Source organism: Chenopodium album, chromosome 22 (assembly GCF_948465745.1).
Source record: "Chenopodium album chromosome 22, dcCheAlbu1.1, whole genome shotgun sequence".
Classification (NCBI taxonomy): Eukaryota; Viridiplantae; Streptophyta; class Magnoliopsida; order Caryophyllales; family Amaranthaceae; genus Chenopodium; species Chenopodium album.
This window is the reverse complement of record NC_137855.1, coordinates 29,492,598-29,517,846: the sequence shown is the minus strand read 5'-3', so window position 1 is coordinate 29,517,846 and position 25,249 is coordinate 29,492,598. Positions and strand designations below refer to the sequence as shown.

General features: G+C 37.6%; 1 non-coding gene across 1 annotated transcript; it reads left to right on the top strand.

Annotated features, from left to right (window-relative positions):
• The first annotated feature begins 3,176 nt into the window (after nucleotides 1–3,176).
• Nucleotides 3,177–3,282, top strand: LOC145606471 (small nucleolar RNA R71). The gene has a single exon (XR_014105338.1). It is a non-coding gene; the product is annotated as a small nucleolar RNA R71 (small nucleolar RNA).
• Nucleotides 3,283–25,249: the final 21,967 nt, after the last annotated feature.

Sequence of the window (25,249 nt, the reverse complement as noted above, 5' to 3'; positions counted from 1 at the left end):
TACCAAGCATGCCACAAACAAGTAGAATCCGGCTTCATGATCCTCCTAGTTCAAACCAACTACCTTAGCATACACCTATCCTAGAGTCAACCAAGCATACTCTCAAACCGTGCATACCTTTACTACCTAGGAAGAAATTCATCCAAATGATAAAGTCCAATGCATAAAGTCCAATTCATAAGAAAAGCAAAAAGGGTGAAAAACAAAGCCTCAAAGGCATACCACATACCAAGACAAGAACAAAGGAAAAATAAGGAAAAAGAAAAATAAAAGGAAAGGAAAAGAAAAGGAAAGTCATAGACAAAGGAAGAATAGGAAAAGGGAGAAAGGAACTAGAAAGCAAGTTAAACACATAAAACCCAAACGACATACAATTAATCAAATGACAACATCGTCATCGATCCCAAACACATTAAGTGTTAACAAGCAATCATCTTCGAACCGTTCAACTTCCCCTAGACTAAACCTAATCTATGCATCTAAAGAAAAATTAGAGAGATCTCACCGGGTTATCCATGCTTAGCATAATAAAGAAAGGCAATAGAAAGAACCACCAATGTTGCGCTCCAAAATCATAAGCATCATCATAAAGCCAAGTGAGAGTAAGAAAAGCAAAAGAAAGTCAATCACATCAAAAGCCGCAAAGCACCATCCCATTGCTCGTGCTCACTTGATGAAATCCAACCTATAAATCCAAAAAAAAAACAAGTGAAAGAAAGAAAAGAAACTAAAAGAAAGAAAATTAAGAAAAAGTGAAAATAGAAAGAAAAGGGTTAGAAATCTCCGAGTTGCCTCTTGGGAAGCGCTTGCTTATGGTCCTAAGCTCGACCCTTCCTCCAAATCATGGAGGGTCAAAGAACATCACCTTCTTCAAAGTGGCGGAAGGAGAAAATTCCTCTTCAAATTTTAGAAACTTCTCCTTATTGCTTGATGAGACTTCATTCAATAACTCCTCAAAAGCAAGCTTCTCTTTCCATAACCTCATTCTCTTTCTCTTTTTCCTAGAAGCTCGTGCTCTTTTCTTTGCCTTGTTCCTATTTGTAGATGGTTTCACATCATCCACACTCTTAGGGTCATCGTCCTCCTCTTAAGGGTAGAGCTCAAACCAATAAGGAATGTCAATTTCCTCCTCATCCATAAGCATGGGAAGCTTCGTTTTCTCTTCACTAACCTTCTTGCAATCACAACTCAAAAGCACATCATCACAATTCTCAAGAACATTGTTAGTTGAAGAATCAATCGTGCATACATTATCAATAGGGCGAGGGAAATTAACAAACATAATTCCTTTCACAAGAGACAAAGACTCATGCATTGGTTTTAACTCAAAACTTCCTCATTCTTACCTACTCCCAAGGTAATACGGCCTTCTTTCACATCTATTAAGGCTCCCGAGGTTGCTAAGAAAGGTCTCCCTAAAATGATAGGGATATGGTCATCTTCCGCAATCTCAAGCACAATGAAATCAACGGGAATGGTGAACTCTTCTATCTTGAGGGGAACATCCTCAACTCTCCCCTTTGGAAACTTAATAGATCGATCAGCCAATTGAAAGGTCATGTTGGATGGAAGGAGCTCACCTAGCTTAAGTAACTTGGAAACGGAATAAGGCATGATGCTAACACTAGCACCAAGATCACAAAGGGCATTTTGGAACAATTTTCCTTTGATTTTGCATGGTACGAAGAAAATTCCGGGATCTTTCAACTTTTGGGGTAAGTAATTATGAATAAAGGCAATACAAAACTCCCCCAAATTCACCGGTTCCACCATATTGCAATCTCTCTTACCGCTCAAAATTTCCTTAAGAAACTTAGCATAGTTTGGCATTTGTTCCAAGACCTCGGTGAAAGGAATATTTAGATGAATTTTCTTAAGCATCTTGATGAATTGTCCAAATTGCTCATCCAATTTGTGCCTATTGAACTTTTGGGGGTAAGGAAGTCTAGGTTTGTAAACCTCATCTTGCTTCCTCTCTTTCTCCTTAGGCTTGTCATTGGAATTCTCACTCATCTTGCTAGACTCTTCATGCTTATTCCTTCTCTCGAATCACTCTCCTTTTCACCCTCCTTACTCTTCCTAGGAACTCTCTCTTTAAGGACCTTACCACTCCTAGTGGTGATAGCACACATCGGATCCCTAGGGTCAACTTCTTGTGAGGGTAAAGAAAGAGGACTAGCACAATCTCTCAAAGGGTTGGATAGTTGAACGATTTGGTTCTCAAGCATCATTCCATGAGCAAATAGGACCTCAAACATTTTGTTACAAGACAATGTGAATTCATTCAACTTCTCGGATTGAGCCATCATGATATTCTCTAGCCTATTCATTTGGGATTGTTAAGCATTGAATTCATCACCTTTGTTTTAAGTAAATTGGGGTGGGGTACCTCTTTGAACATCATTTTGAATATCTCCCTTACTTTGATTACTCCAATTACCCCTACCATGATTTTGGCCGAAATTTTGATTATGGTTACCATAACCTTGGTTATGATCCCCATACTCTTGACCATGGCTTTGATCATTACAACCAAACTTGTTATGGTTACCACAAAACTCTTGAGTCACATGGTTACCATAATCACTATTTTGGTTATAATTATCATAGCTCCCATGATGGTGATAATTCCTATTCCCAACATTCTTTTGAGCATTAAATCTAGGTCCAAATCCATCACTATCAACACAATTCACGTGCACATTCTCATATCCATCATATCCATCACAAGGAACATTGGGGCATTAGAAGCATCATGATCATTCTTTCCACATAAATCACAAACCAAGCATTCTCTTATCATGTAACAAGAAGAAAAAAGAGGGTTAGAGTAGGAAGATGTACCTCTCCCCTTTAAAATGGGAGGAAAGAGTTTGAGCTTGTGAAGGACTCTCAAGCTTGGTCTTGAGATAAATCACCTCCTTTCCTAACTCCGAGACCAATGTGGACAAATTGTTGACGACATTAGACTGGTCGATTGAGCCACTTGTTCTTGTCGATTCCATCTCTACATCATGCCAAGTTATGTAGTTCCTTACAACATCATCTATTACATCCACAAGCTCTAGTCTTCTTCCGTTTTGTTCATAATCGGCCCTCCGGCTCCGGCATCAAGTCTCGATCTACCTTGAGAGCTCAAACTACCATAGAAAATGTGCATGACTTGATAGGTTGAAATTCCGTGGTGAGGGAATTCCCTTTGGTAATCCTTGTACCTTTCCCATGCTTCATAGAGGTTCTCTCTAGGCAATTGCTTGAAACTTTGGATTAAGGCTCTAGCCTCCGCCGTCTTCTTTTGTGGATAAAAACGGAACAAGAAAGCTTTGGTAACTTTATCCCATGTACTTAGGGACCTTGTCTTTACCTCCTTTTCCAACCACTCTAAGGCTTTCCCTATGAGAGAAAAGGAAAACACCTTTAGCCTTATATACTATTTAGCAACTCCGGCTTCCATAATTGTATTGCAATACTTCTCAAAATCTTTGAGATGGTTGAGAGGATTTTAAATTGTTATACCACCATATTATTTCCTTTTAATCAAGGTGATCATTGCCGGCTTGATTTCACAAGCACCATCTGGAATCAATAAAGGAGCAATCCCGCTCTCATACTTGTAAGCACCTAGAGTGCCCATCTCTTTCGATGTGATCCTTTGAGCTACTCTCATTTTCATTTGCACACACAATCTCAAACGAAATTATTAGTAGCACGGCTACAAATGTTGCCTAAAGGAAAATCTATTTGTGTTTTTGAATAAGGTGGAATAGACTCTACAACAATACACAATCACAATACCATTCCTCGGCAACGGCGCTATTTTGACAAGGGTTAAGCTAGGTCGTTAAACTAACCCTACCCTGGGCCAAACAAAATTAATAATCTCTCAACACACCCTTATACAAGTATAATGGTAATTCGAGGGTAGAACCACTATGGAATGGAGGGCGATTCTATATTGCCAATTCAAGCTATTCCGGAAAGGTGAAGTAAAGTTGTGAACGCTAAACAACAAAACAAGCTAGGTTGGGACAAATATAACAAGCACTAGGGCTCGAGATCCACATATAATTGTAACGAAGTCCGCTAATTGGGAAAGAGTTGACTAAGTCAAGTGATGCGAGGGAAAACCAACCATGCAATCAAAAGAGCATATCAACTTATTTTCCTAGATGTCTAACTAGCGTCAACTACAAGAAACTCTAGGTAGCAACGTCATAAGACACCACAATCGACAAATGCAAGCCACAAATCAATTGTTTGTATCAATGTGAACCTACAATGCAATCTAGTGTGAATAACTAGGTTGATCACACCTAAATCAAACACACACATGCACATAATCAATTAAGCAATTTAATCACATCATCAACTCCATCAATTTTCCCAAATTAACATTAATACATTACTCATACATGACTCACCATTACCCTAGCAAGTAAACTACACACTAGACATTGAAATTAAAATCAAAATAACACTAAGCAACAAATTCATCATGATCATATCAAATAAGCTAAATCAATCACAAATCAATCAAACTAGAACAATCAACAAAATAATTGAAATCAAACTAAAGATCAAAATAAAGATTGAATTAAAGCAAAGGAATTCTTAAAAACTTGATCAAAGATGAAAGAAAAATGTAGCTAGCTTCAATCATCAACAATCTCTTCAAGTTTATTTCTCTAATAATCTAAAGTTTTTCTCTCTAAGAAAATCCCGTAAAAACTAATTCTTTCTTCTCTCTCTAAAAATAGAAGGAAAAACTATATAAAAGACGAAATACAAAAGAATAGTTAGTTAGATCGTCCAAAAGAAACCTTGAAAGGCGCAGCCGCAACAAAGGAAGCATGGCCCCGAGAAAATGGGTACGGAATTCGGGGAACAAGGTGGTACGCCCACACCTCAGTCGGGCGCGCCCGCACTTGGGAGTAGGATACTCTTTCCCTTCTTCGATGATGCTCAACCTTGTGCGCTTGTTTTGGTGATGATGATGAACACTAAGGTAGGCAGTCTTGAAATGGCTTCCATGGTGGGTTCACACCAAAAAAAAATGCCCCCACCGTATGCATGCACCAACTCATGAACTTGCTCCTTGCATTCCTTCAAACTCGAGCTTCAAATGGCAAGCAAGAGGCATCCAAAATGATGTGAAATGAGGGAAGGTGACTCGGGAATCCTTGGAACACGATCATAACCTGAAAATAAACAAAAAAAGCAAATAAAAGAAAAAAAGACCAAATAAAATAAGAAAAGTACAAAGAAGGAAAACTAACTACGGAAATCATAAACTAAAGAAATAAAGAACACAACTAAGGAAAACTAAAGAAAAGAGCTATAAAATAGCATGAAATTCATCCTAAAAGAAGCTAATTGAGTGTCGTAAATGACACTCATCATAAGAATACAAAGAAGAACGGTTAGTTTCTTGAGCACTTAGATAAAACAATTTTCTTTTATTGTTTAAATAACTTTAATTGATTAATTAGTGTTTTTTTATCACATTAAACAAACTTTTAATTAATTAATTCACACAGTACTCTTTCGTTAAGAAAGATTAAAATTTGAATAATTAATTGTTGTTTTATCACTTAAGACAAGGCGAATCTTGTTTATTTATTTTTCTTTCATGAATATTGATTAAATAAGAATAACGAATTTTGCAATGTAATTCCTATTTGATTAATGCGTATAAATTAAATCAACTAACTTAGTCTATAGGTATCACGTTGCATATATTGTTTGGTGATGAAATTATGAATAAGGAAGAGCTAGTAGAGGCCCCACTAGGGTTAGAATAGCGATTCCTTCCTAAAAGGAACGTTATTTTAGTACCCTCGCTCCCGAACTTAGGGGTGTTCATAATTCAGATTTAAACTGAAATCCAATCCAATCCAAACCGAATCATCGATTCGGATCGAATCCGAACTTTAAATCGGATCGAATTGGATTGAGATTTTTTGAAAATTCGGATATTCGGATTGGATCAGATTGACCCTAATCGGATCCAAACTAAACCGAACACCGAAATTTTGAATTAAGCAAATATTTATGGACTGGTGTGTTTTACAATTAGGCTTTAATCATGTAGCCCAATTGCTTCTCTAAATCTGCTGATAGTTGCTACTACTGCCTTAAGCCTTATGTAGCTGAAAGTTGCTGCTTATATGCTAACGTTATTGGTATTTAGTGCATGTAGCTTAGTAATTATTGTAATGGAAATGATGTTTCCTTTTAGTTGTACAACAATTTATGTTAATCAGATTATTTTTAGAATTGTATTGGACAAAATATTATTTTTATAATTGCATTTATATTATTGTATTAGTATATTTATTAAAGAAGATAATTAACGTATTTTCATTCGGATTTTCGGATCGGATCCAAATAACCGAATTTTAATTCGGATTGTATCGGATTGGATTGAAAAAGTAATTTGGATTGGAATGGATTGAAAAATGAAAAACCGAATTATATTTTGGATCGGATTGGATATGGCCTTAATCCAAACCGAAAACCGAACGCACACCCCTACCCGAACTCATTTCTGGTTTATGTAGACCAATTTGGGCATGGGTAAACTTATGATTTGTGCTAATTATTCCATGAACTCCACATGGAAGAAAGGCATGAACGAGGTTTATGAGTTTTCTCAAAACTAATTGGCGACTCCTAGTTGTTTCTTATAAAAAAGCGTAATGATAGAATCAATTCTAATTCAAGGTCCCCCAAACAGTCAGGAATTCAAATCCTACTACACCTTAACAAGTGTAAATTCCTAGGCTTCTAAAGGGCCAATGGGAATTTAAGGATAAGATCCCCTACGATGGGAACATCCTCCTTACACCAGTCAGGTGGAAGCAAAAAGTCAGTCTCTGACGCTCAGCAAATCATTGAGCGAAGGAGAAACCAGCAGCTGTCTGAGAAGCCTTCACCTCAAGCTTTTCAGAAAGCTTCAGAGCAAGATCTGCAAGGAATACTCAATCCTTGCTTGAGAGCCATACAGGCGGCCAATCCGTCCATACTGGTCCTCAAATGATCGGTTCTGTCCCATATGAACCTCATGTTCCATATGGGCAATATGGCCTTCAATATATGCAGCCGGATCTCCTTGGAGGACAAGCAGCATACAACAATGTCGAGCCTTTGGACTGGCAGCTTCGTATGCTCAGACTTGGTGAACAACCTTATGCGCTCATTAGGGAAATAACTGAGGCGATACAGCCGATCAAGGTTAAGAATATGCTGGTGGGTACTTAAGATGGTACCTCTAACCCCGAAGATCACCTCATGGAATACACCAACCTCATGTATCTACAGGGGTTGGATGATGCTATGTGGTCCCATTGTTTCCTGGCTATCTTGAAGGGCATAGCCTAACAATGGTTTGGCAACTTGCCAGCCGAGTGTATAGCCAGCTTCAAGAAGCTTGCCCTCTTGTTTGCATCCAAGTTCTCCATGAATATCCCTGCGAAGAAAACAAGTCTTAACTTGAGCACCATTAAGCAAGGGGGGAGGAAAAACTTTGCTTCTACGTCAAACGGTTCAACCTGACCAAAATCCAAATTCAGGGATTGTCTGATGAAGTAGCCTTCATAGACTTTGTTGTTTCAATGAATACTACAAGAAGGGGGGGTTGAATTGTAGTATGAGAGTTTAGCCAAACTTTTTGCGGAATTAAAACTAAGTAAGCTAAAGGAACATAAAGATAAACTGAAGGAACAAAAGTGCACGAGAGATTTTTACGAGGAAAACTCCTTGGCCCTAATCAAGGAGAAAAACCACGACCACTTGGGATTTTAGGAAAAGAATCTTCACTAGAATAGGGCAGTAAATCCTATTACAAACTAAAGACTCTTACTTCAAGTTCCTCAACAAACTTGAAGCCTTGAGGAACAAGTCACCCAACTTGTTACTCCTCTTCTCTTTCTCTCTTATCACTTCTCTCTGCTCTTTCTCTTCTTTATCTCTTCTCTTTCTCACTTCTCTTTTTCACAATACAAAAGTTCACTCAAACTTCCCCATTCCCCAAATTACAACTCGAAAGAAAGAAACAAAAACTCTAGTATAAGAACATTAAGAACACTCTAATTAACTTATGTGGAATTGGACTCTTAACTCGATTAAAAGCTAAAACTTATGTGAGCAAGGGTAAGATTTTCCAACTGAAATTATGAACTATTTATAGAGCAGTAAACGTATTGGAAAATCTTCATTGTGCAGCCAATACACTACGCCACTACTCATACCCACTAAGAGGATCATGTCTCTTGAATTAAAGAAGCATGAACTCCTTAATGTGTAAAACCATGACTGATGGAGATCATGGGAGATTAGTCCGTAAGTTTTGAAAAACATGGGGAATTTTATTTTGTAAAAACATTTTCTGAAAATCAGAAAAGAAAATTAAATCTTTTAAAAGATAAACTTTGAAAGCTTAACAGTTTTCGTAAAATTTAGCTAACACAATTTTTATCTCTTTAGACCAATTCCACACAGTAATCTCAAATGAACTAAATATCTTATACTTACATAAATCCTAAAATATAAAAATATATTTAGTCTTCATGATTCTCTGATGAAGCTTCTACTCTTAGGCTTCTGTTCCTTAGAAGGAACTTCTCTTCTCTGGTAATGTTTCTTCTCTGAAGCTTCTATTCCCTGAGGGAACATTCTCTTCTCAAGTCTTCATTTCTGAAGTGCCAATTCCTGTAAGGGAACTTTTCCTTTTGGATAGCTTTGTTTCTGGCCTTCCTGTTCCTCATGGTATCTTTGCTCGACACTTAATTCTCCTAGTCTTTGCACTGATCACACACTTAAACAATCAAGCCTTTATAAGTATGTAAGTAAGTAAGGTTGTGTCATCATCAAAATCATTAAGTCCAACAATATTTACCCTTTTTGATGATGACAAACAATCCAAACTTACTTACAAGGAAATAAAGATAATCCATCCTAAACTAAAGAAAGAAAATGCAAAAATATAATGCAATGCAGAAGGGAGCTACTTAATAAAAATAAAGACAGAAAACAAAAAGAATAAAATTTGCAAAACTTGATAAACTTGTATTTACATATACCTGCATGTAGAGAAGTTAGGCTTGCGGAGAAGACTTCGAACATAGACCATAGAATAATTAAGTTTCCTTGAGATAGTTTGCATCTTTTCCCCCTTTTGGCATTATCAAAAACCAACATACAAGCAGTAGTATACCATAACACAGCACCATCAAGTGGTCTAGTGTTAAGACAAGAAGTATGCATATATAGAGAAAACATTCACAAAGCATATAGGCAAAAGCATTATAGACATTTATCATCCAAAACCGATTTAAAACATCGGCCAAAGTACCAAATTTGCAAGTTTAACAAAAGAAAATTAAAAAGTACCCAAAATATTACAGACCAAATTAAAAATTGTTTCCTAAAAACAAATAAAAATTGAGTTCAATCAACATAGATAGGCTGCATGAAAAACAGGTTAGGAAGCAGTGCTCTGGTCATCATCAACAGCAAGATCCTCCAGCTTCTTGTTAATTTGAGACACAATGTCCTTCACTGTGGACTGCCTCCCCTGTTCTGAGCTCGTGACCAGTTTCTTCAGATCTGCATCAAGAGTGAGCACACTCTTCTTCAGTTCCTCCATCTTCACCTTTGACTGCTCTTGTTCCTTCAGCACCTTCAGGAGCATTTCCTTCAACTCCTTCACATCCTCACTGGAACCTTAGGTGGGGATTTGAACGCTACAAAACCTAAAGTAGATGCATACTTGCCCGAAGTAGGAGAGTTGGTGATTTTCTGCAAATCCTCCTGTACCCTAGTGATATCTATGCAGATAGGTGCTGGGGCCTCCTTTTTCTTCATCAACCTCAAACTCTTCCTCTTCTTCCTTCCCCCTGTCTCAATGACCTCTTCCACCTGCCTTTCCTCTTCCTCCTCTTGATCCTGTATCTCCTGAACAACATTCCCTATAGCCTCTGCTGCCTAATCTTCTCCTACTTCCCCCTCAACTAGTCCACCTACTTCTCTTGGCCTCTTGTCCTCCTGCACAAGTTCAAAACACCCATCTACAACTTTCATCTTATGGTTTTCAAGGAAAATGGGTTGAATGTATTTGGTGTTTTTGAGGGGCAGGGGTTCTTTATTAGTGAAAGAAACGCCAAAACATTCAAACACATAAGTAAGTAGGTTGCCATATCTAACCTTCCAACCTTTTGGCACACAGTGAGAGAGGTGTGGGATCATGATAGAGGGAAAGTTTATTTGGATCTTTTTTGCTAGACAGTAAATTAAGACAGTGTCAAGCTTGTTGGCACTGTCTCTCTTTTGAGAGCGAGGGATTATGTCATTGAACACAAATTTCAACAGGATTTTGCCAAGAGGGGTCTGGTCATTGTGATTTATGTAGGTTTCTTCAGGGTCACCACCTAAATACTCCACTATTTCATCAATATTGGCATGAGGAATCGGGTTCTTTATCACATTATTTTTAAAATAAATATCATACCCAGTATTAGGCACATCAAACAACTCAGCCAAATACATAGCATCAAACTCAATTTCCTTCCCATACACACAACAACGAATAGAACCTTAGATTACTTATAACTTTTGCAGAAATCTCTCATAGCATCAACATAGAAACTTCGATTAAAACACTCACCCAACAGATTCACCCAATTTTGAGCTTTAAACAAATCTAACAATTCATAAAGCTTAACAGATCTACACCAAGGTAAATTAAGTGCCAAACCTGTCATGAAGTGATCACTGATCTTCTCCTGTTTCTTCATAGAGGCAGGCTTGTCTCGATAGTTGACACCCATCTCCGAAACGCTTTCCTCCTCTTCTTGCATGTCATCGATTTTCCTTTTTCGAGAAGAATTGGACTCAGTAGGAGATTCCTTCTTTTGAGGCTCGGGAATTTGAGTTTCGGGAATGATTTCCATGGTGATTTCTAGAATAGGGTTTATGTTTGCTTCGGCTTCAGTTTGGGTTTTTGGTGAGACAGAAATTGGTGAGAAATTTTGATCGGAGTGATGAGAGAGAAGGTAATTTTTGTGTGGTGTAAATTTTGGTGAGGCTGACATGTTTTTATGGTGAAGGTAACTTGGTGGAGTGAATAAGTGAGGTGTCGTTTGAGAGGTAAGGTGCATTTAGTTGATTTGACACTCCTATTTAATTCTTAGGGAATCGTAAAAAGTGTTTTAAGAGAGTAATGGATGTGGGCAACTTTTTGAACAAAAGGTAATGATGAAATTTGATATATTCATCCGAATTTAGTGTTTAGAAAAAAAAAATGGAATTTTGAAGATTACATTAGCACAATAATTTTATATTTTGAATTCAATTAATGAAAACCACTTGCAAATACAACTTGATACACGGAACAATTCAACAAGGCTCATGTAATCAATTTTGGACTTCCAATATCTATGACTTTCAAATTTACATGCCCTTAGTAAATTTTACTCCTGCTCACAACTTGCCTTAACTATGTAATTAAACATATAACACTTGTGCACAGTATACAATAGTTTAAGCATGTCAGTTTGAGTTTCATACCTGAGGGAACTTGATGCATTTTTCTTAGTATAACTTAATCATTCCAAGTTCCATTCTCATCTTCTCATGCCTTTCTCTATTCAAGGGCTTAGTTAATATATCTGCAATTTGATTGTCAGTTTGGCAGAAATCTAACTTAATTAAACCCTTTTCAACATTATCCTTAAGGAAATGATGCCTTGTATGAATATAATTGACTCTTGAATGATGGGTTGGATCTTTAGATATGCAAATTGCACTAGTGTTATCACAATAGATAGTAATGCAATTAAATTTAATACCAAAGTCACGCAACTGTTGTTTAATCCAAAGGACTTGAGAGCAACAAGCAGCTGCTGCTACATACTCAACCTCTGTAGTAGACAATGCAACAGTATTTTTTTTCTTAAAACCCCAAGAAACTAGACAAGAGCCAAGGAACTGAACCATACCTGAGGTGCTTTTCCTGTTGACTAAGTCACCAGCATAGTCAGCATCAATAAATCCTCTAAGCATAAAGTCATCACTTCTAGGATAAAACAGACACAGGTCATCTGTTCCTTTGAGGTATCTCAAAATTCTCTTAACAGCCGTTAGATGAGATTTCTTAAGGTTAGACTGAAATCTAGCACACAATCCAAGACTAATAGAGATTTCAGGCCTACTGGCTGTTAGATATAGCAATGAACCAATCATACCTCTATAAGTTGTTTGATCCACACTTGTTCCTTGTGGATCATCATCAAGTCTCATTGTTGTTCCCATAGGTGTGTGATTTGTCTTGGCATTCTCCATGTTGTACTTCTTCAAAAGTTCCTTGATATACTTCTGCTGGTGAATCATTGTTCCTTCTGCTATTTGCTTTATTTGGAGTCCAAGGAAGAAATTTAATTCACCCATCATGCTCATCTCAAATTCACCACACATTAGCTCAGCAAAGTACTTGCACAAACCATTGTTAGTAGCACCAAATATAGAATCATCAACATAAATCTGTACTACCAACAAATGAGTTCCTCTAGATTTAAGAAAAAGAGTTTTATCAACCTTTACCCTTTTGAAATCATTTTTTAGGAGGAACTTTGAGAGCCTTTCATACCAGGCTCTTGGTGCTTGCTTAAGCTCATATAGAGCTTTATCAAGCTTGAAGACACGATTTGGAAATTTAGGATTTTCGAAACCTGGAGGTTGTTCTCGAACACCTCCTCATTTAAGAAACCATTTAGAAAAGCACATTTCACATCCATTTGGTGGAGTTTGAAACCCATAAAAGAAGCAAAAGCTACTAGGATTCTAATAGCTTCTAATCTAGCTACAGGAGTGTAGACACCCATTTGTGTCTCCCCAAAACCAAACCCAGTGATGAATGCCTTTCGCGTCGAACCATAATCGAATGAGGTGAAAGTGGTTGAAAGTCAAGTGTTGCGGTTTAGTTTTATTAAAATTCTCTTCTCTCTGTTTTTGAAAATAACTCTATTTGTTTGAAAATAGCCAAACCAGTTTAGTTTGGTCCATAATTAAGGTCCAATAATAGTGTAGTTGGATGGGGATTGAGAAAAGACCTTTCCAACGATATATTATAAGCCCAATTCCGATGAATATTGAGGAAGTTTTGGCCAAAATACTAACCTAGGCCCGGTTAATTATTTACATACGGCCCAATGATCTAGAGGAGGGTCTAATGTTAATTATCATTCCTAAAATCATTAGGATTAATTATAATTTTCTAGAAGTTTCTAGAAGGTTCTTTTTAATTCTAATACTATTAGATTTAATAATTATTTATTTTAAAATAGACTTTTATTTGGAGTAAAACATTATTTTATTATTATTATTATCTTAAAAATACGTATTTTATCTTCTGTACAGATTCCGTAGATCAAGTTGATTAAAGATCGGATTTCGCGTGAAGAAAACGCGCTAATACAGGTTGTCGCCAAACGACAAGTCTGTCGCGTCGCGACAGAGTCGATTCCTGGCGACAGCATGTAGTTTTATTCCTTATCAAATTCTATATTTTTCCGGATTATTTTCATTATAAATAGGGTCCGAATCTCTCTTTTTCCGATCATCAACTCTCATCATAAATTCTCTCTATTCTCCCTCTAAGCAATATAGCTTAATTCTTTCTCTCTCTCTTTCTAAACTAGCTTTTATAAATACAATGTACCGCATTCACAAGATCTTGAATCTCTTAGCCAAGTTTGAAGTTGCCTTCACCCTAGACGTGCAAGGTTGATATTTCTGAGGGTTTGGTCCAAAACTAGTCAAAGCTTTATTTAATTTGATTTCAATTTAATTATTTAATTGTTCTTTATTATTTTCATTGAAGTTTACTAACTTGTGTATTTTGTTATTAGAAAGAGGTACGAGGCTTCAATGTAAGTAGATTAGCATACTCCATATTTCTTTCACAATGTAGATAGCATGTTTATTATTGATTAACTCCCAGTATCATGTTAGGATGTATTTAATTCCTAGTATCATGTTAGGATGTTATTTTATGCTCTCTAGTATCATGTTTAGGGTGCCTTTTTATTGCTTTACTCTTTCTAATATCATGTTAGTACCATTTTAGGTTTAAAGCTTTGATCTTTATTGTTTAGTGACATGCTAGGATTTGTTATTAATCTTGTTAGTATGATGCCTAGGATGTTGCTATTATTACCAAGCTTTATTATGCCTTATCATGTTATTATCATTGTTATTTATTATGATTATATTGTTATTTATGTTGCTTGATATATTATTATTGTTATTTCTTTGTTCCCACCTTTTATGCATTCTAAAGGGAATTTGTACTTGAAATCACGCTTAATAAGATAATTAATAATTTTGGTAAGGCCAATGTGATTTTAATTCAAGTGATCGCCAATAATAGCTTTATTTGTGCATTAATTTCAACCAATATAGATAAACAGGGTAGGTTTAATATAATGTTTGTATGTTATTCGAAAAGCGCACATGAATATGACCAGAACAAAGTAAAGGCCTATTTTATAGGGCGGGTCCTTTCTTTTGTAGATTGGATTCGTACCCTTATCCCCGGACCCTATTTGGTTCAAGACCTTATGGAGTTGATGGTCCTTTTGGATTGTCTTTTGGGTTTACAAGTTCCTAAAACTTGTTGGCGACTCTTTTGCTCTCTTTTCTTTCCCTTTGGAACGCCACCGTACTTTAGTGTATGATCACAGTGGGGTTCAAGTTTGTGGTCATAATGCTTGAAATATTCCCTACAGTTTTTGGCGACTCCACTGGGGAGGATTTCTGTTTATATTCCTGAAATTTATTTTGGCAATTATTTAGAATGAGCGGATGAGACTCGAAAAATTCTAAGTATTTCATGTGCGTGATTTGATTAACATTATTGTCATATGCATTAAAAGGTTCTCATGGGAGAGCCCCATGAGTCAATACCTAGGAATTTTACACGTAGGAAATTTGAGAAATATCTTTCATGACTAGAACCGAAAAGATGATGCGAAATCTGGAAAATTCTAAGAACACAGAAACTTACCAAGGCATGTAGGAACTAGCGTCTAGAAAACAGGGCTTGTCGCCCGTAAAAAGTTTCTGTTTCCTGGCGACAGAGGCTTTTTTGCGACGACAGTCCCTGTAGTTTGGCGCCAAGTTCTTCCAATACCGAGCCAGGGGTCTACCTTCTTGCTTTGACCATTTCTAGCATTGTTAGCTTGATTTTACTTATTGATTGAGTCCTTTTCTCACTTTTCTGAACCCATATGTGTTCTACATATGGATATAACCCTCTGGGGGTTCCTGCTTCACCTGCCCAATGGAATATCCCACTATCATGTTCAAAGTTCAAATTTGGGTACGTGCAAAGTTTGTGAATCCACCAAACCATGGACTCGAGTTCGATTTCATCATGAACTCGCAGAATCCTGTCCATTCGCTCCAACCCTCACGGTAGGCTTGTGTGCAATGCATATGGATTCATAACCATGGACCTTTTTGACTTAACCCATATCCTCGAACTTTAGAGAACTAGAGCCATGGTTAGGTTGCAAACTCATCATATTGTGACTATGTGAACTACTTGTGCATCCTTGCTTGTACATATTATATATGTGTTAACCGTTTGTTTGACTTGTGTTAAAGACTAAATAAATTGATTAATGACTAAAAGGACTTTGTTTAATTAATTAATTTTGAATTAATTAAAGGCTAATAAATTAATCAATTCGACTTAGTACGACTTTAGGCATGTCCACTTTGAGTAAAATTACTGGAAACAGTCCAGATCGATGTTCCTGCAATGGCACAGAAATTTGGACTGTGGCGCTGCATTTTAGTGTCTGTCGCCTGGCGACAATTTTGTCGTCTGGTGACAGGCTTTAAACAGTGGCGACAGTCCTGTTGTTATAGCAACAGTCCAGTTTTCTTGCTCGAGTCATCACGACGAGTCTAATTAACAGTCTACTGATCAGTTTATCAATTTATTAATGGTTCAAACCACGTTTAAGTCTTTAATTGAGTCTAGGCACTTAAAGTCCAATGTTCATACACTAAGAGTCAAAGCATGTCACTCACACACACACACATAACATGTTTGTCACATTATGACCATGTCTAGAGAGTCTTGTATGCGTGTTTTCCATAATTTTTTTAGGGGGGTAAGTCGGATATTAATCCTCCAATTTTAAAACTTCATTAAATTTTCCCTTAAAATATATACACCTTTTTTGCCTATTATTTTTTAATTTTTAAACTATAAAATAAAGTCAAGTCAATTAGAGTCAAGTATTAAAACAAATATGGTTTAACTTACAGCGCGTGGACAAGAAAGGAAGGGCGTTTAATCAAGGACAACACTTTTGTTCAAGTCTTACTTTTTGACAAACCAATCGGTAGGAAAGGAAAGCTAAGAAGGAAATGGCTAGTCAAGAAGAACTTAATGAGGTCAAGGGACAGGTAGCCAACTTGGCTGAAATGTTACAAAACTTATCGCTGCAAATAAGTGATCCTGCAAGACAGAAACAAATGGATCTAATCCAGGAAAGCTTGAGTAAGCTGTCCAACGACTTTAGAATCCAAGAGATTAGCTCACAAGGAGTTTCGGTGGATAAGGACCTTCTCCCACAGAAGTTCAATCCCAATGACATCCCTAAATTTAAGGCTATGGATAACCCTTATTTTCATTTAAGAGCTTTTGAAACTATAATGAACATTAAGGGGATAGATAGGAAAGCATTTCACTCTGTATTTTCATTATCTTTAGAAGCTGTATGTCAACAGTGGTACTTTTCACTTGATAAAGAAAAGACCTCTAGTTGGGAGTCTATTGTAAGTGTTTTCATTGAAAGGTATAAATGCAATATACAAATTGAAACCGATCATAGAGAGCTAGAAATGCTAAAGCAAAAAGAAAATGAAGGTTTCACTTCATTCTTTAATAAATGGAGGGAAACTACTGCAAAAATGGTTAAAGTACCTAGTGAGAAAGAATCTGTCAGGATGTTCATTAAGAACCTCCAAGAAAAATATTCTAAACACCTTAGGTACCAAAGCAATCTAAATACCTTTAAAGCCATCTATGATATTGGTATTAATATTGAAGATGACCTCGCTAAACAAAAAGCTGCTAATAATAACTCAAATAGTGGCTGGAAAAATAAGAAGAACGACAATCCTTCTTCATCCAAATCCACCCACTCAAACAATGTTAGCACCTTTAATCTAAATGAATTTCTAGCGATGAATAACAATCAGGGACAAAAGAAACCATTTAGGAAGAACTATACCCCTATTGGTATGAGTTATGACACTGCATTTGACCTCATACATGCAAAAGGTCTTATAACTCCCATTGGACCATTTGGGGACCCACCTGTCGAAAGGAGAACGGCTAGCTGGAACCCAAATGCACATTGCAAATATCACCAAAGTAGGGGTCATCCTACGGAAAATTGTTGGAGGCTAAAGGAAGCCATTCAAGACTTGATCGATAGTAACAAGCTCCCATTGCCCCCTGCAAGCAAGAAGCCAAGCATCAACACCGCACCGCTGTCGAATTCCTTGGCTATTTCTGACGAAGAAAATCAAGTGGACCCAACTAGCCTCATAGATCCTATCGAGACCATTGAAGAAGAAATCTTCGAAGATGCTCTCGAATCTCACGACCAAGAACCTGCAACTAAGCAAGAGGTTTATGCGTTGACATCAATATTGTCAGACATGTACAAGTTGTTATCCCAAACATACGAGGCCTTAAGAGAGAAAAACGAGTTACTCAAAAATAGACCTCCACCCAAGGAAAAGAAACCTTTTTCTCTCCAAGTGATCGACACTCCCAGGAAAATAAATAAATGTTATACTCCAATTTGGACATCGTACGCTAATATGTTCAAAATGCTCTCCGAGAATGGTAAAATCAACCTCTCGAACCGATACCATTTGACTCATTAAAAAGGATGGACAGATACTATTGTTCATACCATCAATCAGGGGGACATACAATAGAGAACTGCTTCAAGTTCAAAGACTTGGTTCAACATTTGATTGATGAAAAGAAACTGGTTCAACTCCCACAAGATGCTACAATCAATGGAGTGTGGGACAGTGATGATGAGGATGTTTACCTTAAAGATATCGAAGAGACTCCTCTATCAACAATATACCCAGTAAGTGACATTTGGGACGAGGAAGATTCGCCCATAGATGTCCTCACCAGGTCCGGGAGAATACAACCTCCCATTTCAACACAACCTATGCCTACTATCCAGCAAATTCCCATGCCTATCATGGAAGACAACGATGTTGTCAAACAACTAAAAAAGACTAAGGTTGAAATGAACATATAGAAGCTCTTAGCCACATCTCGAGAGCATAGAGTCGCAGTCATGGATGCCTTGGCTAAAGTAGGCATAGATTCGGACACCACTCCTGAGGGACTTGCTAACTTCCTCACGAGTGATCTTCCAAGTCCAATCAACTTGGTCACCTTTTCGGATAAGGATTTACCACCGGAAGGTGACAAACACAATAAAGCTCTAAACCTCACAGTGATATGCAAAAGGATGAACGTTCCTATGACTCTTGTGGATAATGGTTCAGCAATTAATGTTTGCCCACTTAGAACCACAAGAATGTTAGGAATAAGAGATGAGGATTTATCCCCATCAACTCAAGGAATAAGAGCTTATGATAACTCACGCCGTCAAGCGTTAGGAACAATCACTATGAACATGACGGCAGGTGCAATTGAACATGCCACCACATTCCAAGTAGTGGATATTAAAGCATCCTTTAACCTGCTATTGGGACGCCCTTGGCTTCATGATCTAAAGGTCGTCCCTTCATCTCTTCATCAACAAGTAAAAGCCATAGTTGGAGGAATTCCAATTACCATCGATGCTTCATCCATGAGAATCAAAACAGTAGAAAATCCACTAATAATGTAGAGCACGATGAAAATGATGATGATTTGTGGGGCTTTAGCGAAGAGGTCTCCTTAATAGAGTAAGATGAAAGGACCCCTCTTCATTACGACCTCCACTCAAACATGACAACTAATGCTATTCTAAGAAAACAAGGACACTTTCCTGCAATGACTCTAGGAAAGAAGAAAAGAATAGCTAAACATATGGGATTACCTGGCCTCCCTAAATTGGATACTTTCGGACTTGGTTTTGAACCAACTCAAGAAGACCTTAAGCGGGCCCAGGAAAAATCAAGAGCGCGGAAGAATGCTCGTGCACAAAAGAGGGAAATACCCATGGATCAATATCCTCTCACCTTAAATGGACAATTTATAAGAGAAGTAGAGGATTATCCTTGTCATGAATTTCCTAAACCTTTCGTTGTAAATGGCATAAGACAACCTGGGTTCGAGATCTTTTTGGATTGTTACTTCCTAGACAAGATCCCAGCTCCAATTTATAAGGAGAAAGCACCTCCTTGCTTTGACTTTAATGTCATGGGACTCCTCTTTGGAAGAGAAAAGAATGAGCCAAGATACGCGAAAGATGATTCTTCGCTCATTCAAACGGTCCTCCAAAGTGAAAGCTTTGATCCCTCGGAATTTATCACTCCAATAGAAGATCAAGAGCGTGGATGACGCAAAACGGTGAAGATAACCACTACAAATGGAAGGAAGATTTCAGTAACTACAGGACAAGGGCCAATGTTCGAAGAATCGTCTGAGTCAGAATCCGAGTTAGAGTCTTCCCCTGTCGAGTCTTCCAAATCTTTAGTTGTAGCACCCTCGCCTTCTATTTCTACTCCTAGGATAGTTAGCAATCAAGTCCCAACGGACATTTCTTTATTTGATGTAATGATTTCAGAATTCAATAATATGTCTTCTTCCCCGTATTCTTCTTGTTTTTCCTTATCTAAAGATAACGAGCATTGCTTAACTAATGATGAAAATGACAAAGAAATAATTAAAGCAATGAAAACACTTGAAAATAAGACACCAATAATTGAGGATACAGAAACGGTTGATATCTCAAAAGATCCAACCATTAAAAGAGAAGTTAAAATCGAACTAACACTAAGTAAAGATGAAAGAACCGATTTAATTAATCTTCTTACAGAATTTATTGATGTATTCGCTTGGTCATATGAAGATATGCCAGGCATTAATAGAGAGATAGCTCAACATACAATACCATTAATTCCAGGAATGAAACCTGTAAAACAAAAGTTACGTCGAATGAAACCCGACGTAGCTCTTAAAATAAAAGAAGAAGTGCAAAAACAAATAACTGCAGGTTTTATTAGGGTATCTAAATACCCCGAATGGGTCGTCAATGTCGTCCCGGTTCCGAAAAAAGATGGTAGAGTTCGAATGTGTGTCGACTATCGAGATCTAAATAAGGCAAGTCCAAAGGACGACTTCCCTTTACCACACATCGATATTTTGGTAGATAATACAGCAAATCATGCGCTTCTCTTGTTTATGGATGGGTACACAGGATACAATCAAATCCTCATGGCTGAAGAAGACATGGAAAAGACAACGTTCATAACACCTTGGGGTACTTACTGCTACACGGTAATGCCATTCGGGTTGAAAAACGCGGGTGCTACTTACCAACGAGCAGCGACTGCCCTACTCCATGACATGATGCATAAAGAAGTGGAGTTTTATGTGGATGACATGATCGTAAAGTCGAAAGACCGCCCAAGACACCCAATAGCCTTAAAAAAGTTCTATGAAAGGCTAAGAAAATACAACATGAGGTTAAACCCCTCCAAATGTGCTTTCGGAGTTACCTCAGGAAAACTCTAAGGATATGTCATAAGCTCTAGAGGAATAGAGATAGACCCCACCAAAATCAAAGCAATCATGTCCATGCCACCGCCCAAAACCGAAAAGCAAATTCGAGGATTCATTGGCCGGTTGCAATACATAAGTAGGTTCATATCCAAGCTAACCACAATATGTGAACCAATATTCAAGAAGCTTAAGAAGAATGTACCAATTATATGGGACGATGAGTGCCAAAAAGCCTTTGAAAAGATCAAAGCCTATCTCTCGAATCCTCCCGTATTAGCTCCAGCACTCCCTGAAATACCCCTAAGGTTATACTTGACTGTCGCAAAGGAAACAATGGGAGCCATGCTTGCACAAGAGGTAGAAAATAAAGAAAATGCTATTTACTACCTAAGTAAGAAAATGCTCGAGTATGAGACACGCTATACGCCATTGGAAAAGTTGTGCCTCGCATTGGTGTGGGCCACAACTAAGTTAAGACATTACATGCTTGTACATACCGACTACGTAGTCTCATGAATGGATCCCCTTAAATACCTATTCAAAAGATCTACACTTAACGGGCGTATCTCAAGGTGGATAGTGAACTTGGCCCAATTTGATATAAGGTTCATGCCTCAAAAGGCAATCAAAGGGTCAGTGGTCTCGGATTTTCTAGCAGATTTCCCAATAGAAGATTCGACACCCTTGGAAGAGAATGAATTCCCAGATGAAAGTTTAATGATGACAGAGGATGATACATGGACTTTATATTTTGATTGAGCCTCAAACCAAAAGGGATGCGGCGTAGGAGTCTTACTAGTATCACCTAAAGAAGAGCATGTTCCTATATCCATTAAGTTAGATTTCGACATCACCAACAACGCGGCCGAATATGAAGCATGCGTGGTAAGCCTCGAAACTGCCCTAGCCTTAGGAGTAAAGAAACTCCGGATATTTGGAGATTCATCATTAATCATTAATCACATCTCAAAGAGATGGAAGGTTAGGAGTGAAAGCTTAGCTCCCTACCAAACATATTTGGAAACTCTCACCGATCAGCTGGAAAAGGTAGAATACACTTATCTACCTAGAGAGGAAAACCAATTTGCTGACGCCTTGGCAAGAATAGCCTCAATGGTTAGAATTCCTAAGGAATTGAGCAAATGCCTTTAACCATAGAAAAAAGGCATAAACCAACATACATTCAAGCTATAGAAGACGATGAAGTGATTCAAGAAGAAGAACATGAAGAAGAACCATGGTTCATAGATATACTAAATTATGTCACCAAAGGAGAATATCCTCCTCATGCTGACAAAAGAGCGAAAAGAGCACTAAGACTTTTAGCTTCCCAGTTTGTACTCATAGGAAATGAACTACACAAAAGGGTACCTAAAGGTCGAGCTTTATTATGTGTAGGCAAAAAGGAAGCTCAAAGAGCTATGAGAGTAGTCCACGAAGGGATATGTGGAACACATGTTAATGGCAAAATGCTAGTCCAAAAGATAATGCGAGAAGGGTATTATTGGACTACCATGAATAAGGATTGTCATCAATATGTAAAAAGATGTCCCAAATGCCAAATTTATGCAAATTTGCAACATATCCCACCATCTCTCTTCTACACCTACACTTCACCATGGCCTTTCTCTACATGGGGAATAGAAATAATTGGAAAGATCACGCCTCCCGGAACAGGAGGTCATGAATACATCTTAGTCACAATAGATTACTTCACAAAATGGGTAGAAGCACAACCATATGCTAAACTCACTGCCAAGCATGTAGCACTCTTTATCGAAAGAAACATAATTTGTCGATATGGAGTCCCACACGAAATGATAAGTGACAATGGAACTCACTTTCAAGCCGAATGTGAAGAATTGCTACAAAAGTATGGTATTCAACATCATCATTCTTCTCCTTATAGACCTCAAGCAAATGGAGCAGTTGAGGCCTCTAATAAAAATTTAAAGACAATTATTGAAAAAATGACCGAAAATTATAAGGATTGGCCTGACAAACTTCACTTCGCACTGTGGGGTTATCGCACGTCATCCAAACATCAACAGGAAATACGCCATTCAACCTAGTATATGGAATGGATGTCGTACAACCTGTAGAGTTAGAAATACCTTCTCTACGCATTGCGTTAGAAAGTAAACTTGATGAAGTCGAATGGACTAGAGCACGGTATGAAGAATTAATTCTACTCGATGAAAAACGACTATAGGCTCTACATCACACCCAATGCTATCAAACCCGCATGGCTAGACATTTCAATAAGAAGGTCAATATTAGAAATATCAAGGTTGGGGACTTGGTACTAAGCATTAAGGAAAAATGTTTTGGACCCAAGAAGCAAATTTAGGCCTAATTGGTCTGGACCATATATTGTCAAAACAATCCTGTCAGGAGGCGCATGGTAACGAATTTTCAAACATGACAAATCTTGACCAACTTAAGAAATACTACCCATAAGTACTTGAGTAAAACACTCAAGAGAGCTACGTTTGGCCTGATTCCTTGAACAAAGGATACGTAGGCAACCCCGACGGGTGCGGCCACTTTAATTTTTCAAGATTCTGTATCCAAGAGATAAAAGATACATGTCAGCAAAATTTCAAGATTGGCGCCAGCAGATAGTCTCTGTCGCCAGACGATAGTTTTGTCGCCAGGCGACAGAGCCAATTCGACAGCGACAATGAATCGGATCACAGCGCCAGGTTTCTGCGAGTGTCTGGGCAAATTTTGTATATTCTGGAAATTTATTTCGACCTCCGTACTCGAATTAATTCTCCGAAAAATAAATATTGTAATTGTTTTCATTGCTTTAATTAAAAAAGTTAATTGGAATAAAAGCTGAAATTTTATTAATAAAGAAATTACATTATTGATAAAATAAAAGCTTAAAAATTAACTAAAACAAATTAACTTTGTCTAATCAAAGGAAAAGCAATGCTCTAATCTTTTTTCTCTTTCTTGATTCTCTTCCAATTTTTGTCCTCATTCTCTTCCTCTTGATCCATAACCTTTGCTAGGAGACATCCATTAGAAGATCTACACTCTATTTTAGTATAGATAGTTTCCCCTTCCGCTAAAACCCCATGTTTCTTCTCTACCCAAACTTTCTTTTCCGTGGAGTCAACCTTCCTTTTTCCTTTGTCTTTCTTAAAGCTTTTCTTCTTTGGCATAATAGGAGTTTTGAATTCGCTCCTTTTCCCTAGGTGTTCTTTAGCAGGGACCTTTTTGTCACCTAGACGATTCTTCACATCGGTCTTCTCAACCTTGACTTGAGATTATTGAGATTTTCCATTAAGCCATTGTTTCACTTTGTTTGATAAACAAGGTGGATCCTTGTGGGTAACCACCTCCCATAAGGGCCTACCACTCCAATATTTGTCAAATCTTTCAACCTCTTGTGACACAGGAAATTCATAAGAACGGCGGAGATCTTCCGTAGGGATGGTTTGTGCAAGACCATATTGTCTCCTAACTCTACAAGGAAAATAAAAGGTCAATTTTGATAACCTCGGGAGACGACAGTATGCTTGGCTATTACAACCAACCATCGTCTCAATCCTCCACCAAGGGATGACCCAGTTTATGGTAAAATCACCAGCAGCAAACACCATGCTCCATTCACGGCGACCTATCTTCAAAAATCGTTTCTTTCGCCGGACTATGCAATTTGGAATGTATGTGTGTATATCGTCAGGAGGATTAATAAATTTTAACCTCTCCATGAGCCATATCTGTAAAATATACATTTGATTAGTATTACAGTGTAAAAATATTTTTTAGTTCTTTGTAATTAAGAATAGTATTATTTTATACCTGTAATAAAATTGGAGAACCTCGAAAAGGTGCTCTTGGATTCTTTCTCAATGCATCTAACCACAGCATGGTCTCTCCAACAATTAGCGGCATTGGATTTCTCCCGTATTCAACTTGTTCTATAACAGATATAATTATTGCTTGGCCTTCATTATCTTTACCACTAACTAAAAGGAATTGGCTAAACATACAAAAGAGGAAAGCTCTTCTCTTATGGACACGAAATTCAGGATTAGGATTGTCATAAAAATAATGTGCAAATTCTGTCAAATCAACTACATTGCCATGCACTATATTTTTAAGGCCATACCTCTTAGATCAAAGAAGCATTTGAAATCTATAATCAGCAAGGTTCTAGCCATTTCCTCCTATTCTTCCTTTCCACAACCCCATTCTGTTGGGGAGTTCTTGGAGGTGAGAAGTTATGGTTCATGTCATTTTCCCTGCAAAACTCATCAAATCTTGAGTTCTCAAATTCAGTTCTGTGATCTGATCTGAGATGGACTAGTGAGTGACCGCTGATTTTCTGTATTTTCTTGGCAAAAGCGTCAAAAGTTTCATCTTTACTTGCAAGAAAAATAACCCAAGTGAATCTGGAATAATCATCAACAATAACCAAAACATATTTCTTGCCACTCCTGCTTTGAA